Genomic DNA, 18,636 nt, shown 5'->3' with positions numbered 1-18,636 from the left:
GATAGGCTAGGCAATGCAGTCTGCGCTGAATTCTACCGAAAGAATGAACATGTTTATTCTTAGGCCACATTCAGGCGGTGGAATATCCTGCCGTAAGATTTCCGGGCAGACATTCTGCAAGCAGCAGGCACTGGCAGAAATAGCCGGCGCTAGGATCGCTTCGGAATTGCGCCATCTTTATAGACGGCCATGTAGACGGTCTGCAGAAAGAATTGACATGTTAATGCTGTCTGCGGAGGCTGGAATCAGAATTTCTGCGGCAGATGTTTCTGTTGTGGAAATTCTGCCATGTGCACGTTGCAGCAGAATCCTGTTGAAAACCATAAGGCTAGGTTCACACTACGGAATTTCCGCCTGCAATTCTGCTTTGAAATTGCAGGCGTAAATTCCGCTTGCTACAATGTACTGTATAGTGAATGGGTTACCGTTCACAAATTCACACTACGGAATCTGTGAAGCGGAATTCGTGAACGGAAAATCCGCTTGAAAATTTTCGCCTGAAGAATGGCGTTGCTCATTCTTCAGGCAGAAATACTCGCGGAACACATTGTAGTCTATTGGAGAATTCAGTGTCCGCAAGGTCCTAGCGCCGCACTCGGAATCTCCTAGAGGAAATTTCCTGCCCGGAGATTCCGCAGGGGGAACCTAGCCGAAGAGTTTGCTGCAAAGGAGTTTGCAAGCAGTTTTTTTCCCGCCGGATTCCACACAGAAATTGCGGCACGTGAATGGGGCCTTGTGCCGGGTGCGGAGTCTGGAATTTCTGCTGCGAAACCCATTCACACCAAAGTTAAATTCATGCTGCAGAATTTTTGAACAGAATTCCGTAGTATGAATGCACCCTTGGCTATGGCTGCTACTGCTATGTTCTTCTGGTTGCTTACAATGCGAGCATGCTTGGAGTTGTAGATTTGCAACAGCTGAAGTGACACTGGTTGGGAAACACTGATCTAAACTGATACCACTTGGTGCCACTAGATGTCACTAGAGAACTGTGATAGAGAATATCAAGTGTAGAAAATGTTTCCATTCTATGTACAAATATCTCCTTATATCTGCTCCTCAACTGTTATATACAAAGCATTGGGGAAGTCTTCAGACCCTTTCATTTATTCACATTTTCTTATGTGACCTTATGCATATATATATATATATATATATATATATATATATTTATATATATATAAAATCCATGTTTTCCCCCATCATTCTGCTTTCAATACTCCACAATGACAAAGTGATCACAGAATGTTAGAAATCTTTCCTATTTTATTTTAAAGAAAAAACTTAAATCTTGCGGTGACATAAGTATTCACACCCTTTACTCAGGATTTAGTTGAAGCCCCTTTGGTAGCAATAAGCAGCGTCCAGTTTCCTCCAGACATGACATTTAGACTTGAGGTTTTAAAATAGAAGAGTCCCCCATCACATCTCCCCCATCACATCATCATCTCCCCCATCACATCATCATCTCCCCCATCACATCTCCCCCATCACATCTCCCCCATCACATCTCCCCCATCACATCTCCTCCATCACATCTCCTCCATCACATCTCCCCATCACATCTCCTCCATCACATCTCCCCCAACACATCTCCCCCAACACATCTCCCCCATCACATCTCCCCCATCACATCTCCCCCATCACATCTCCCCCATCACATCTCCTCCATCACATCTCCCCCATCACATCTCCCCCATCACATCTCCTCCATCACATCTCCTCATCACATCTCATCACATCTCCTCATCACATCTCCTCCATCACATCTCCCCCATCACATCTCCCCCATCACATCTCCCCCATCACATCTCCCCCATCACATCTCCCCCATCACATCTCCTCCATCACATCTCCCTCATCACATCTCCCCCATCACATCTCCTCCATCACATCTCCTCCATCACATCTCCCTCATCACATCTCCCCCATCACATCTCCCCCATCACATCTCCTCCATCACATCTCCCCCATCACATCTCCTCATCACATCTCCCTCCATCACATCTCCTCATCACATCTCCTCCATCACATCTCCTCCATCACATCTCCCTCATCACATCTCCCCCATCACATCTCCCCCATCACATCTCCCTCATCACATCTCCCCATCACATCTCCCCCATCACATCTCCCCCATCACATCTCCCCCATCACATCTCCCCATCACATCTCCCCATCACATCTCCTCATCACATCTCCTCATCACATCTCCCCCATGACATCTCCTCATCACATCTCCCCCCATCACATCTCCCCCATCACATCTCCTCATCACATCTCCTCATCACATCTCCCCCATCACATCTCCCCCATCACATCTCCCCCATCACATCTCCCCATCACATCTCCTCCATCACATCTCCTCATCACATCTCCCCCATCACATCTCCCCATCACATCTCCTCCATCACATCTCCCCCCATCACATCTCCTCCATCACATCTCTCCCATCACATCTCCCCATCACATCTCCTCCATCACATCTCCCCATCACATCTCCCCCATCACATCTCCTCATCACATCTCCCCATCACATCTCCTCCATCACATCTCCTCATCACATCTCCCCCATCACATCTCCTCCATCACATCTCCCCCATCACATCTCCCCCATAACATCTCCTCATCACATCTCCCCCATCACATCTCCTCCATCACATCTCCTCATCACATCTCCCTCCATCACATCTCCTCATCACATCTCCCCATCACATCTCCCCCATCACATCTCCTCATCACATCTCCCCCATCACATCTCCTCCATCACATCTCCCCCATCACATCTCCCCCATCACATCTCCTCATCACATCTCCCCCATCACATCTCCTCATCACATCTCCCTCCATCACATCTCCTCATCACATCTCCTCATCACATCTCCCCCATCACATCTCCCCATCACATCTCCTCCATCACATCTCCTCATCACATCTCCCCCATCACATCTCCCCATCACATCTCCTCCATCACATCTCCCCCCATCACATCTCCTCCATCACATCTCTCCATCACATCTCCCCATCACATCTCCTCCATCACATCTCCCCATCACATCTCCCCCATCACATCTCCTCATCACATCTCCCCCATCACATCTCCTCCATCACATCTCCTCATCACATCTCCCCCATCACATCTCCTCCATCACATCTCCCCCATCACATCTCCCCCATAACATCTCCTCATCACATCTCCCCCATCACATCTCCTCCATCACATCTCCTCATCACATCTCCTCATCACATCTCCCCCATCACATCTCCTCCATCACATCTCCCCCATCACATCTCCCCCATCACATCTCCTCATCACATCTCCCCCATCACATCTCCTCCATCACATCTCCTCATCACATCTCCCTCCATCACATCTCCTCATCACATCTCCCTCCATCACATCTCCCTCCATCACATCTCCCCCATCACATCTCCCCCATCACATCTCCCCCATCACATCTCCTCATCACATCTCCCCCATCACATCTCCCCCATCACATCTCCTCCATCACATCTCCCCCATCACATCTCCCCATCACATCTCCCTCATCACATCTCCCCATCACATCTCCCCATCACATCTCCCCATCACATCTCCCCCCATCCCATCTCCCCCATCACATCTCCTCCATCACATCTCCCCCATCACATCTCCTCCATCACATCTCCCCCATCACATCTCCCCCATCACATCTCCCCAATCACATCTCCCCCATCACATCTCCTCCATCACATCTCCCTCCATCACATCTCCCTCCATCACATCTCCCCCATCACATCTCCCCCATCACATCTCCCCCATCACATCTCCCCCATCACATCTTTTTCCATCACATCTCCCCCCATCACATCTCCCCCATCACATCTCCCCCATCACATCTCCCCATCACATCTCCTCCATAACATCTCACCCATCACATCTCCTCATCACATCTCCCCCCCCATCACATCTCCCCCATCACATCTCCCCCATCACATCTCCCCCATCACATCTCCCTCATCACATCTCCTCCATCACATCTCCTCATCACATCTCCCTCCATCACATCTCCTCCATCACATCTTCCCCCATCACATCTCCCCCATCACATCTCCTCCATCACATCTCCCCCATCACATCTCCCCCATCACATCTCCCTCCATCACATCTCCGCATCACATCTCCCCATCACATCTCCCCCATCACATCTCCCTCCATCACATCTCCCTCCATCACATCTCCCCATCACATCTCCCCCATCACATATCCCCCATCACATATCCCCATCACATCTCCTCCATCACATCTCACCCATCACATCTCCTCATCATATCTCCTCATCACATCTCCCCCCATCACATCTCCCCCATCACATCTCCCCCATCACATCTCCCCCATCACATCTCCCCATCACATCTCCTCCATCACATCTCCCCATCACAACTCCTCCATCACATCTCCCCCATCACATCTCCCCCATCACATCTCCCCATCACATCTCCTCATCACATCTCCCCATCACATCTCCTCATCACATCTCCCCATCACATCTCCCCATCACAACTCCTCCATCACATCTCCCCCATCACATCTCCCCCATCACATCTCCCCATCACATCTCCCCCATCACATCTCCCCCATCACATCTCCCCCATCACATCTCCCCCATCACATCTCCCCATCACATCTCCTCCATCACATCTCCCCATCACAACTCCTCATCACATCTCCCCATCACATCTCCTCATCACATCTCCCCATCACATCTCCCTCATCACATCTCCCCGTCACATCTCCCCGTCACATCTCCTCATCACATCTCCCCGTCACATCTCCCCCGTCACATCTCCCCCATCACATCTCCTCATAACATCTCCCCCCATCACATCTCCTCATCACATCTCCTCATCACATCTCCCCCCATCACATCTCCTCATCACATCTCCCCCATCACATCTCCCCCCATCACATCTCCCCCATCACATCTCCCCCCATCACATCTCCCCCATCACATCTCCCCCATCACATCTCCCCCCATCACATCTCCCCCATCACATCTCCCCCATCACATCTCCCCCATCACATCTCCCCCATCACATCTCCCCCATCATATCTTTTAAACACAAATCTCTTTTCTCTGGACTCACCAAAGTTAATATTTATTCAGGTCAATTTTTAATACCTTCATGTAAGAAACAAACTAAGACAAACTTTAGCAATAGTTCTGCAGAGGTGTAAAGTCCACTACACAGTGTTGTAATGCGATAAGGCGAGGTTCACACACAGCATAAAAATTTAACTGTAAAACAATTCAAAAAATCTGCACCAAAATCAGCTATAAAATCACATAAATGCAGGTTCCTTGCAGATTCTAATACAAAAGTAATCACAAGTTTCACTTTTTCTTTTTTTTTATAGTATTAAATGGAATCATCCCACACCATGTCTACTGTAGAATCCACTCTGTATTTTTTATGCTGGGACTGCATGGGGGTTTGCTATAATGTCCTTTACTAATGTGTTTACCCAGGCTTAGATACATTCACTCAGCAGAGTTGACCCCCAATACAAAGTTCTTACAACAAACACATCACTCAGGGGGTTGGGCTAAAATTCAGCCACCTCTCCTGAGACAACACCACACTGACAATGAAAGGACTACACAACTTCCTATCAGGGATAAGTCAAGCAAAACATGCTGATGTCAGTACAATTTGTGATAACACTATATTACTAAGCTATTTCTTGGAGTTTTATATACCTTTTTAAAGGGGTACTCCGCCCCTAGACATCTTATCCCCTATACAAAGGATAGGGGATAAAATGTCCGATCACAGGGTTCCCGCTGCTGGAAACCCCCGCGATCTCCCTGCTGCACCCGGCGTTGGTTTAAAGTGTCGGGTGAAGTGGGAGGCTCGTGACGTCACGGCCACGCCCCCTCAATGCAAGTCTATGGGAGGGGGCGTGACGGCCGTCACGCCCCCTCCCATAGACTTGCATTGAAGGGGGCATGGCCATGACATCACGAGCAAGGCATGGCTGTGACGTCATGAGCCCCCACCCCGCATCGCCAGTCATCTGGCACAGAGCAAAGTTCACCCCGTGCATCGGTTGTCTGGGGTGCCGCAGCCGAGATGGCGGGGGTCCCCCGCGGTGGGACCCCCACGATCAGACAACTTATCCCCTATCCTTTGGATAGGGGATAAGATGTCTAGGGGCGGAGTACCCCTTTAAAGTCCCTTTCGGTGTATGGCTAGATGTATCATCCCCAACCCTGCCCACACACCATAACCCTGTTCTCCTGTATTTTAATATAATGTGAATATCTTGAACACATATGCAAGTGACCCCTTGTTAACTCCAGACAGACCCTCAAATCCTCGTCTAAGCCTCTCCAGCCACGTAAGACGCAACACTTGGCGGAGAACGTCCATCCTTTCCCAATAAATAAATTTAAATAACACAATAAAACCCAGACCACACATCCAACCAGACGTAGGAGGCCGGTTCCAAGCTGGAACGCGTCCCCACAATAATTGTTGTCTTGATGGCACCGGCCCAATCCTCAGAGCTGTCTACCTGGGAGCATGACAAGCGATGACGAGAGATTACATCTGCATGTTCAATGTCAAGGGATGAGCTCACCGTCCAGACTCCTCACACCTGCATTATACCGGCGCCAAATATTTCAAATATGACATTTATCTGCAAGGTTTTATATACTCCCGGGGTGGAAGAACTTGTGGAGTACTTGGCTGATTTATGGAGTTGTAAAGCAGACCACCATCCTTAAAGGGGTACTCCGTCCCTAGACATCGTATTCCCTTTCCAAAGGATAAGATGTCTGACCATGGGAGTCCCGCAGCTGGGACCCCCCACAATCTCTGTGCAGCACCCAGCGTTCGTTTGGAACGCTGGGTGTCGGCGACAGGGGGTCGTGATGTCACGACCATGCCCCTCGTGACATCACACCACACCCCCTCAATGCAAGTCTATGGGAGGGGCCACGCCCCTCCCATAGACTTGCATTGAGGGGGCGTGGTGTGACATCATGACCCCCGCCACCCGCTCCTGTTCCGAACATCTCAGCGAACTGTGGGGAACAAGACCCTTGACCATGCTAGTACACACCAGAGCCATGTACATGCACTTCACCTACCAGTGAAAGTACCTGGAGAAAACCCACCAAACCTAGAGGACATCCAAACTCCATGTAGGTATTGCCCCCTAAATAAATCTGAACCAAGGACCCCAGTGCTCCACCCCATATACAAGGAGGAAAGGACTCGAGGTGCCACACACCAAGGTATTCTTCAAGATGTCAATAGTTTACTGCATGAAATAGACATGTGTTGAGGCCATATCAGTCCCTTCATCAAAACCTGATGAAGGGACTGATCTGGCTCGGAAACATGTTTACTTTCTGCAATAAGCTACCAAAGTTTATTGAAGAATACCTTGGTGTGTGGCACTTCCATCTACAGTGCTTTTTGGTAGTTTATTGTGGGAAATGGACAACACGTTTTGGGCAAGCATGGTCCCTTCATCAGGTCCTGATGAAGAGACTGATCTGGCCTCAAAACATGCAGTAAACTATTGATGTCTTGATGAATACCTTGGTGTGTGGCCCTTCCATTTACATTGCCCTCCTATTTTGGACTACTGGCTATACCCATTGCCTGGATCAGGCTTAGAAGTGGAGAGAGCTGCAACCACTGCCTTCTGTTTCATTCCAAGCTCTGTAAGATGTTATGCACAACCACTTCAGGTGAGCATGATTCTTACAGTAAGTGCTATATTGTGCCCTCTTTACAACCCAACAATGTTAGAAAGTCAAACTGGAATTTCTGCCACCGCTTATCCCTTTCCGCCTGAGGGTGTACATTTCCAGTGGCGTTGAAGGCCACGGTCTACTAAGGCCGCAATAAAGTCACCTCCCTCTGCGTTACCTTGGCGAAAAAAACTAATTGTTTGTGTGGTGTTATATTTGCAAAAAGAGGAATACTTGGATACTTCGGAACTGAAAGGGAGCAAGAGAAATGACATAAGACAGACACAGAGGTGGGGGATGCAAGTGGGAGAGAACTGCCCAGAGCAGGAGAGGTTTGTTATGAGGATTTACTCCTACTCTGGACAGTTCCTGACATGGACAGAGGTGTCAGCAGAGAGCACTGTGGTCAGACAGAAAAAAAAATTAAAGAAAAGAACTTCCTGTGGAGCATACAGCAGCTGATATGTACTGGAAGGATTAAGATTTTTATATAGGAGTAATATACAAATCTGTTTAACTTTCTGGCACCAGTTGATTCAAAAGAAAATGTATTCCACCGGAGTACCACTTTAATTTTTTTTTTCCAGTAAGGGTATGCATTCCTGTCCCCCCTGCTAATCGTATCCGTCTGCATCCCACTGAAAACGGGATGCCGGCGTATACTGTTAACGGAAGCAGCGGACCCCATTCACTTGTACGGCGAAAGGAGTCACCTTTTTTTAAGCGGACTCGTGATGGGGACTCTTGTGCTTTTTTTGAAATAGCGCATATGTCCCGAAAAGAGTCACGGGGGCCATAAATGTGAATGGGGTCTGCTGCTCCCGTTAGCGGTATACCGCCGAAAACGGAATGCCGATGGATACGATAAACGGGGCAGGAGTGTAGTGCGTTCGTACCCTCAAACGTATAGGTGAAGTGTGAACGTTCCCTTATCCGACAGAGGATTGGAGACTGGACTGGATGCAAATATGACAAACCCTCAGCTGTGAGAACTATAAGGCACTTGATGTAAACAAGAATACTGTATTAACGCCGCAGACAGCGAACAGAGATCCGGGAATAGCGATACGGTAGAAAGTGTCAGAACTTCATTGCACACAACTTCTCTACCGCCTATGTACAATCTACTCCCTTATAGAAGGACATTTCTAGTCCCAGGTTTGCCAGTTTGTTATGAAGTACAAGTAATTATTAAAGGGGTAGTCCAGTGGTGAAAAACTTATCCCCTATCCTAAGGATAGGGGATAAGTTTGAGATCGCGGGGGGTCCGACCGCTGGGGCCCCCTGCGATCTCTCTGTACGGGGCCCCGGCTCTCCGCCGAGATAGCGGGTGTCGACCCCCGCACGAAGCGGCGGCCGACACGCCCCCTCAATACATCTCTATGGCAGAGCCGGAGATTGCCGAAGGCAGCGCTTCGGCTCTGCCATAGAGTTGTATTGAGGGGGCGTGTCGGCCGCCACCTCGTGCGGAGGTCGACACGCCCCCTTCCCGCCGGCTGTCGGGGCTCCATACAGGAGATCTCGGGGGGCCCCAGCGGTCGGACCCCCCGCGATCTCAAACTTATCCTCTATCCTTAGGATAGGGGATAAGTTGCTCACCACTGAATCACCACTGGACTACTCCTTTAAGGGGCTTCTTTCCGCCCTAATTCATTACGCTAATAATTAAATTGGACTAACTTTATTAAAGGACATCTGTAGTGCAAGTTATAGATTGCAGGGGTCCGGGTGCTGGGGCCCCCGGGATCTCCTGGACCCCATAGAGATACATGGAGGGGGAGTGTCTGCCGCAGCTTTTTGCTGGGGACAAAACTGCCCTTCCTGGATCCCAGGGGTGCCCAAGCACTCGGACCCACCGCGATCTAAAACTTATCCCCTATCCTTTGGATAGGGGATAAGTTATGTTGCGCTGGAGTACTCCTTTAAGACTAGATACGGACACATAATTTACAATTCTAAGTTCCTTCTAGTCCAGTGTTTCCCAACCAGGGTGCCTACAGCTCGACCTGGTCGAGCTGTTGCAAAACTACAACTCCCAGCATGCCTGGACAGCCAAAGGATGGGAGTTGTAGCTATGCAACAGCTGGAGGTACATAAGGTGGGAAACATTGGTCTAGCCTAGTGTTTCCCAACCAGTGTGCCTCCAGCTGTTGCAAAACTACAACTCCCAGCATGCCCGGACAGCCTTTGGCTGTCCGGGCATGCTGGGAGTTGTAGTTTTGCAACAGCTGGAGGCACACTGGTTGGGAAACACTGTTCTAGACAATAGATTAAGAAATAGCAAAGTGGCTAAGAATTTCAACTGAAAATGCATAATAAATATATAAAGAGGGGAAATGATGCTACCCTAAAAATATATAAGGGCATAAGACCACCAGAGCTTCATATATGACTTCCTTTTTAAGTATAAACAGGGCCGGATCATCATTGGCGATCATGGAGCGCCTGCTCCGGGCCCTGTGCCTGCAGGGGTCCCCCGTCACATCCCTGTGTCCCAAAAAATCTTTTCAGGACACAAGGATGCCCCGGTTACCTCTCTTCTGCTCCGCGTTAACTTTATAAATGAAGGGGCCGCCGGGAGGTAGCGCACGCAGGGACGTCACTGACGTCCCGTGCGTGTGCCCATAGAAGAGCAGATGATGAGGACGTGCGCATGGTAAGTTACCACTCACCAGCACGTCTTCTTCAGTGTTCCGACCACCGCTCCTCCGGTCCCGGGACCTACTGCTATGGCCAAAGGCCATAGCAGTAGATCGTGACCCCGGACCTGAGGAGTGATGGTTGGAACACTAAAGTGGGGCAGTAAACAGGCATACAGCCTCCAACCATACACTGTATGGCTGGAGGCTGTATGTCTGTGGGGGAACTAAATTGCACCTAATGTGGGGAACTATACTGCACCTAATGTGGGGAACTATATTGCACCTATTGTGGGGAACTATACTGCACTAATGTGGCGAACTATACCGCACCTAATGTGGGGGAACTGTATTGCACCTAATGCGGGGGACTATATTGCACCTAATGCGGGGGAACTATACTGCACCTAATGTGGGGAACTATACAGCACCTAATGTGGGGAACTATACTGCACCTAATGTTGGGGAACTATACTGCACCTAATGTGGGGGAACTATACTGCACCTAATGTGGGGAACTATACTGTACCTAATGTGGGGAACTATACTGCCAACCTAATGTGGGGAACTGTACTGCACCTAATGTGGGGAACTATACTGCCAACCTAATGTGGGAAACTGTACTGCACCTAATGTGGGGGAACTGTACTGCACCTAATGTTAGGGAACTATACTGCACCTAATGTGGGGGACTATACTGCACCTAATGTGGGGAACTATACTGAACCTAATGTGGGGGGACTATACTGTACCTAATGTTGGGAACTATACTGCCAACCTAATGTGGGGAACTATACTGCGCCTAATGTGGGGGAACTATACTGCACCTAATGTGGGAAACTATAATGCAACTAATGTGGGGGAACTATACTGCACCTAATGTGGGGGAACTATACTGCACCTAATGTGGGGGAACTATACTGCCAACCTAATGTGGGGAACTATACTGCACCTAATGTGGCGGAACTGTACTGCACCTAATGTGGGGGAACTATACTGCACCTAATGTGGGTAACTATACTGCACCTAATATGGGTAACTATACTGCACCTAATGTGGGGAACTATACTGCACCTAATGTGGGGAACTATACTGCACCTTATGTGTGGAACTATACTGCACCTAATGTGGGGAACTATACGGCCAACCTAATGTGGGGGAACTGTACTGCACCTAATGTGGGGGAACTGTACTGCACCTAATGTGGGGAACTATACTGCACCTAATGTGGGGAACTATACTGCAGCTAATGTGGGGGAACTGTACTGCACCTAATGTGGGGGAACTGCACTGCACCTAATGTGGGGAACTATACTGCACCTAATGTGGGGAACTATACTGCAGCTAATGTGGGGAAATATACTGCACCTAATGTGGGGAACTATACTGCAGCTAATGTGGGGAAATATACTACACCTAATGTGGGGGAACTATTACTGCACCTAATGTGGGGAACTATACTGCCAACCTAATGTGGGGAACTGTACTGCACCTAATGTGGGGGAACTGTACTGCACCTAATGTGGGGAACTATACTGCCAACCTAATGTGGGGAACTGTACTGCACCTAATGTGGGGGAACTGTACTGCACCTAATGTGGGGAAAAATACTGCAGCTAATGTGGGGGAACTATACTGCAGCTAATGTGGGGGAACTATACTGCACCTAATGTGGGGAGCTATACTGCACCTAATGTGGGGAACTATACTGCACCTAATGTAGGGGAACTATATTGCAGCTAATGTGGGAAAATATACTGCACCTAATGTGGAAAACTATACAGCACCTAATGTGGGGGAACTATACTGCACCTAATGTGGACAACTATACAGCACCTAATGTGGGGGAACTATACTGCAGCTAATGTGGGGAAATATACTGCACCTAATGTGGGGAACTATACAACACCTAATGTGGGGAGCTACACTGCACCTAATGTGGGGGAAATATACTGCACCTAATGTGGGCAACTACACAGTACCTAATGTGGGGGAACTATACTGCACCTAATGTGGGGCGAACTATACTGCACCTAATGTGGGGGAACTATACTGCACCTAATGCAGGGGAACTATACAGCACCTAATGTGGGGAACTATACAGCACCTAATGTGGGGGAACTATACTGCACCTAATGTGGGGGAACTATACTGCACCTAATGTGGGGGAACTATACAGCACCTAATGTGGGGGAACTATACTGCACCTAATGTGGGGGAACTATACTGCACCTAATGTGGGGGAACTGTATTGCACCTAATGCGGGGGAACTGTATTGCACCTAATGTGGGGGAACTGTATTGCACCTAATGCGGGGGAACTATACAGCACCTAATGTGGGGGGAACTACAACCTAATGCGGAGGAACTGTACTGCACCTAATGTGGGGGAACTATAATGGCCAACCTAATGTGGGGGAACTATACTACACCTAATGTGGGGGAACTGTCGGGGGGGGGGGCATTATAATGAAGTGCTCCGTCTTCCAGGCAGCCTTAATCTGGCCCTGAGTATAAACCACAAGAAAAGTTGAGTCATTCAATATAAAAATATAAACAGTTTATTGTTTTTCATTAAAAACAAAACATCAACAATTGAGGAGAATGGACACAGGGGGGGGGGGGGGGGTATACGACAAAAAGGGCGTCACTGCCTGCCAACACTTGGAATTGGGAACATAAGATACAAAAGGCAGAAAAGTCAATGTAATATGATTAAACAAACATCTGTTTTGTAGATACATAAGGGGAGATTTATCAAATCCAGTGCAGAGGAAAAGTTGCCCAGTTGCCTATAGCAACCAATCAGATCGCTTCTTTCATTTTGCAGAGGCCTTGTTAAGAAAGTAAGAAGAAAGCTGATTGGTTGCTATGGGCAACTTTGCCTCTGCACAGGTTTTGATAAATCTCCCCTTATATAGAGAGCAGCACAATACCAACCTATCACAATAGAAGGTGCAGCAGAATTGACGCCACCCCAAGTTCCTTCTAGTACAACTACAGTGACCCCTCGACCTATGATGGCCCCGACATACAATCATTTCAACATGCGATGGTCTCTCAGAGGCAGCATCAACATACGATGCTTTTGTATGTCGGGGCCATCACATAAAGGGCTATCCGGCAGCGCAGACTGCTTCAGCTGCCACCGGATAGCTGTTTACGGTGCCCCGTGTGGTCCGCTGACGATCACTTACCTGTCCTCCGGGCTCCGGCGCGTCCTCTTCGGGATCCCTGCATCGTCGGCGCTCTCCATCGTCGTCATCACGTCGCTGCGCACGCCGTCCCGTCATCCAATAGGAGCGTCGTGCGTAGCGATGTGATGGCGGCGTCAGAGAGCGCGGATCCCGGGGAAGCAGAGGCCTTACCGGAGCGTCGGCGACATCCAGGGCAGCAGTCACAAGCAGTGACGGCTCGGAGCGGCGGGGACACGTGAGTACAACTTTCTCTACCAATGGTCTACAACCTGCGGACCTCCAGATGTTGCAAAACTACAACTCCCAGCATGCCCGGACAGCCAACGGCTGTCCGGGCATGCTGGGAGTTGTAGTTTTGCAACATCTGGAGGTCCGCAGGTTGTAGACCACTGTCCTACACTTTACATTGCAACAGCTGGAGGCACATAAGGTGGGAAACATTGGTCTAGCCTAGTGTTTCCCAACCAGTGTGCCTCCAGCTGTTGCAAAACTACAACTCCCAGCATGCCCGGACAGCCGTTGGCTGTCCGGGCATGCTGGGAGTTGTAGTTTTGCAACATCTGGAGGTCCGCAGGTTGTAGACCACTGTCCTATACTTTACATTGCACGGATCCCTCAACATACGATGGTTTCAACAAACAATGGTCCATTTGGAACGGATTACCATCGTATGTTGAGGGACCACTGTATTTCCAAAATAGGTTGAGACACGTATCAGGATTATTGTTTTTGCTTTTGTATCCCTTATTTAATTTAGTGTTATTATTTATTTTCTTATTTTCCCCTCTTATTGTGCATTTATGTGAAAATGTGAATGTTATTTATTTATTTATTTTTAATGTTTTTTTTGTAAATAAATAAATAAATAAATAAACAGTTATATAAAAAGAACCTCATTGCACAATGGTCACGCCTTATTTTACGTGAGAAAAAAAAGAAAGAAAAGAAAGCAGGACCATCCGACCGGTAGGGCTCAGACTCTCGGCTCCCATGTGTTTGAGTGCACGGGCGGCGGCCATGCTTTCTGCAGTGCACGCTGTTTATTGACTGCTTTCAAAGGGAGGAGACCCGGTTTAACCCTTCGCAGGAAGGAGCGGTGGGAAAGTCCACGTAGACCAATCAGAACCGCATCCAAGTCCCCGCTTTTGGTCGTGGGCCGCCAGCTGCTGTCAGCTCAGACGGTACGTGAACCCCAGGCTGAGGACATGGACTATAAGAGCCCCCGATCATTAATGGGATATAGCTCCAGCGGGCCAAGTGTGCACTAGTGTCTCCCTGGGAACGCCGCCTCGTGCTGGGGGGGAACTCTGTGCTGGATAAAAGTTAGGAAATAAAGTTCATTTCTGGTGCAGCTCTGACCCCGAAACACGTAAGACTGTTTCCTGTCTGTCCGGTGCAACAGCTGCAAGTTTAGGATCCTGTTGGGGGGGGGCTCTAAGACATTAATATGGGGAGAGCATTATGCTGCATAGCAGAGCTGGTCCGGTATAATTTTCTTGCCATGTAGTCGTGGGTTATTGTATCATAGGGATAGTGTTTTTTTTTTTTTTTACAAGCCGTGTGCCTCCAGCTGTTGCAAAACTACAACTCCCAGCATGCCCGGACAGCCGTTGGCTGTCCGGGCATGCTGGGAGTTGTAGTTTTGCAACAGCTGCAGGCACGCTGGTTGGTGAACCATGCATTAGGGTATGAGCAGGCCTTATGTGTGAGTTACGCAGAGAGTAGCGATATTCTACTAACTGAAGGCGGCGCCACTGTCTGGGCATGCTGGGAGTTGTGGTTTTGCAACAGCTGGAGGCACACTGGTTGGAGAATGCTGCATTAGGGTGTGAGCAGGCCTTATGTGTGACCAGCACAGTCACACAGAGTAGTGATATGCCACTACTAAAGGGGGCGCTACTGTCATTCACCCCCAGACAGCCATTGGTTTTCCAGGCTTGCTGAGAGTTGTAGTTTTGCAACAGCTGCAGGCACACTGGTTGGAGAACCATGCATTAGGGTATCAGCAGGCCTTATTTGTGACCAGACACAGGGTGTAGTGATATTCTACTACTGAAGGCGGCGCTATTGTCATGCACCCCCAGATAGCCATTGGTTGTCTGGGCTTGCTGGGAGTTGTAGTTTTGCAACAGCTGGAGGCATGCTGGTTGGCAAACATTGAATTAGGGGGTGAACAGGCCTTATGTGTGACCGGCGCAATCACATAGGGGGTAGTGATATGCCACTACTGAAGGGGGCGCTACAGTCATGCTCCCACACATTGCCATTGGCTGTCTGTGCTTGCTGGGAGTTGTAGTTTTGCAACAGCTGCAGGCACGCTGGTTGGAGAAACATGCATTAGGGTATGAGCAGGCCTTATGTGTGACCAACGCAGTTACACAGGGAGTAGTGATATGCTACTACTGAAGGGGGCGCTACTGTCATTCACCCTCAGCCTTCGGCTGTCTGGGCTTGCTGGGAGTTGTAGTTTTGCAACAGCTGGAGGCATGCTGGTAGGAGAACGCTGCATTAGTGTGTGAACAGGCCTTATGTGTGACCGATGCAGTCAGACAGGGGGTAGTGATATGCCACTACTGAAGGGGGCTCTACAGTCATGCTCCCACAGATAGCCATTGGCTGTCTGGGCTTGCTGGGAGTTGTAGTTTTGCAACAGCTGCAGGCACGCTGGTTGGAGAACCATGCATTAGAGTATGAGCAGGCCTTATGTGTGACCGGCACAGTTACACAGGGAGTAGCGATATTCTACTAACTGAAGGCGGCATCACTGTCTGGGCATGCTGGGAGTTGTGGTTTTGCAACAGCTGGAGGCACGCTGGTTGGAAAACGCTGCATTAGGGTGTGAGCAGGCCTTATGTGGGGCCAACGCAGTCACACAGAGTAGTGATATGCCACTACTAAAGGGGGCGCTGCTGTCATTCACCCCCAGATAGTCATTGGTTTTCCAGGCTTGCTGGGAGTTGTAGTTTTGCAACAGCTGGAGGCACCCTGGTTGGAAAACGTTGCATTAGGATGTGAACAGGCCTTATGTGTGACCGGGGCAATCACACAGGGGGTAGTGATATGCCACTACTGAAGGGGGCGCTACAGTCATGCTCCCCCAGATAGCCATTGGCTGTCCAGGCATCCTGGGAGTTGTAGTTATTGAACAGCTGCAGGCACGCTGGTTGGAGAATGCTGCATTAGGGTGTGAGCAGGCCTTATGTGTGACCAGCGCAGTTACACAGGGAGTAATAATATTCTACTACTGAAGGTGGCGCTACTGTCATGCACCCCCAGACGGCCATTGGCTGTCCAGGCTTGCTGGGAGTTGTAGTTTTGCAACAGCTGGAAGCATGCTGGTAGGAGAACGCTGCATTAGGGTGTGAACAGGCCTTATGTGTGACCGACCCAGTCACACAGGGGGTAGTGATATGCCACTACTGAAGGGGGCGCTACAGTCATGCTCCCACAGATAGCATTGGCTGTCTGGGCTTGCTGGGAGTTGTAGTTTTGCAACAGCTGCAGGCACGCTGGTTGGAGAACCATGCATTAGGGTATGAGCAGGCCTTATGTGTGACCGGCACAGTTACACAGGGAGTAGCGATATTCTACTAAGTGAAGGCGGCGCTACTGTCTGGGCATGCTGGGAGTTGCGCTACTGCCAGTGACCCCCCCCCCCCCCCCCAGACAGCCATTGGCTGTCTGGGCATGCTGGCAGTTGTAGTTTTGCAACAGCTGCAGGCACGCTGGTTGGAGAATGCTGCATTAGGGTATAAGTGGGCATTATGTGTGACCAGCGCAGTCACACAGGGAGTAGTGATATGCCACTACTGAAGGGGGAGCTAATGGCTGTCCTGGCATGCTGGGAGTTGTAGTTTTGCAACAGCTGGAGGCACACTGAATGGACAACACTGCATTAGGGTGTGAACAGGCCTTATGTGTGACTGGCACAGTCATACAGGGAGTAGAGATATGCCCCCTACTGAAGGGGGCGCTACAGTCATACAGGGAGTAGAGATATGCCCCCTACTGAAGGGGGCGCTACAGTCATACAGGGAGTAGTGATATGCCCCTACTGAAGGGGGCGCTACAGTCATACAGGGAGTAGTGATATGCCCCTACTGAAGGGGGCGCTACAGTCATACAGGGAGTAGTGATATGCCCCCTACTGAAGGGGGCGCTACAGTCATACAGGGAGTAGTGATATGCCCCTACTGAAGGGGGCGCTACAGTCATACAGGGAGTAGTGATATGCCCCCTACTGAAGGGGGCGCTACAGTCATACAGGGAGTAGTGATATGCCCCTACTGAAGGGGGCGCTACAGTCATACAGGGAGTAGAGATATGCCCCCTACTGAAGGGGGCGCTACAGTCATACAGGGAGTAGTGATATGCCCCTACTGAAGGGGGCGCTACAGTCATACAGGGAGTAGTGATATGCCCCTACTGAAGGGGGCGCTACAGCCATACAGGGAGTAGTGATATGCCCCTACTGAAGGGGGCGCTACAGTCATACAGGGAGTAGTGATATGCCCCTACTGAAGGGGGCGCTACAGTCATACAGGGAGTAGTGATATGCCCCTACTGAAGGGGGCGCTACAGTCATGCGCCCCCAGGTCTGACGCTTCCTGTGAATGCTGCTACATTTCTTGATTTATTGATCACACAATGTTATATGATCTGTATGATTGTCTTATTGTGCATTATATAGTAAACCAGAAGGGGCTGGATTATTTTATCAAAACCTGTGCAGAGGAAAAGTCGTCCGGTTGCCCATAGCAACCAATCAGATTACTCCTTTCATTTTTCAGTGGCCTTTTTGAAAATGAGAGAAGTGTTCTGATTGGTTGTTATGGGCAATTGGTCAACTTTTCTACTGCGTTTTATTCTCTTCCTCCCCCTCCTCGTATTTTTATCCTGACAAGCCATGTGATTTTTTTCATCATGTGACTCAAGGATCTCTATTGAAGAAATGGGGATAAAAAAAACTACCAAAAAAAAAACCCTTCATGCTAAACCCAAATGGTGTTTTTATTGCTCCCGTAGACTTCTATGGAAGAGAAACGCCAA

The 18,636-nt window shown here is 49.3% G+C and overlaps 1 protein-coding gene across 1 annotated transcript in view; it reads left to right on the top strand.

Moving 5' to 3' along the window:
* Positions 1-14,477: 14,477 nt before the first annotated feature.
* The window catches only part of SARDH (sarcosine dehydrogenase), a gene marked incomplete in the record, with an annotated part of 58,648 nt that continues 54,489 nt past the window's right edge, over positions 14,478-18,636 (top strand). Inside the window, 1 exon segment of the mRNA XM_056539862.1 lies at positions 14,478-14,768.

Source organism: Hyla sarda, chromosome 9 (genome assembly GCF_029499605.1).
Source record: "Hyla sarda isolate aHylSar1 chromosome 9, aHylSar1.hap1, whole genome shotgun sequence".
Lineage (NCBI taxonomy): Eukaryota > Metazoa > Chordata > Amphibia > Anura > Hylidae > Hyla > Hyla sarda.
Note: the sequence above shows the minus strand (reverse complement) of the source record. Positions and strands in the feature narration are given on the sequence as shown.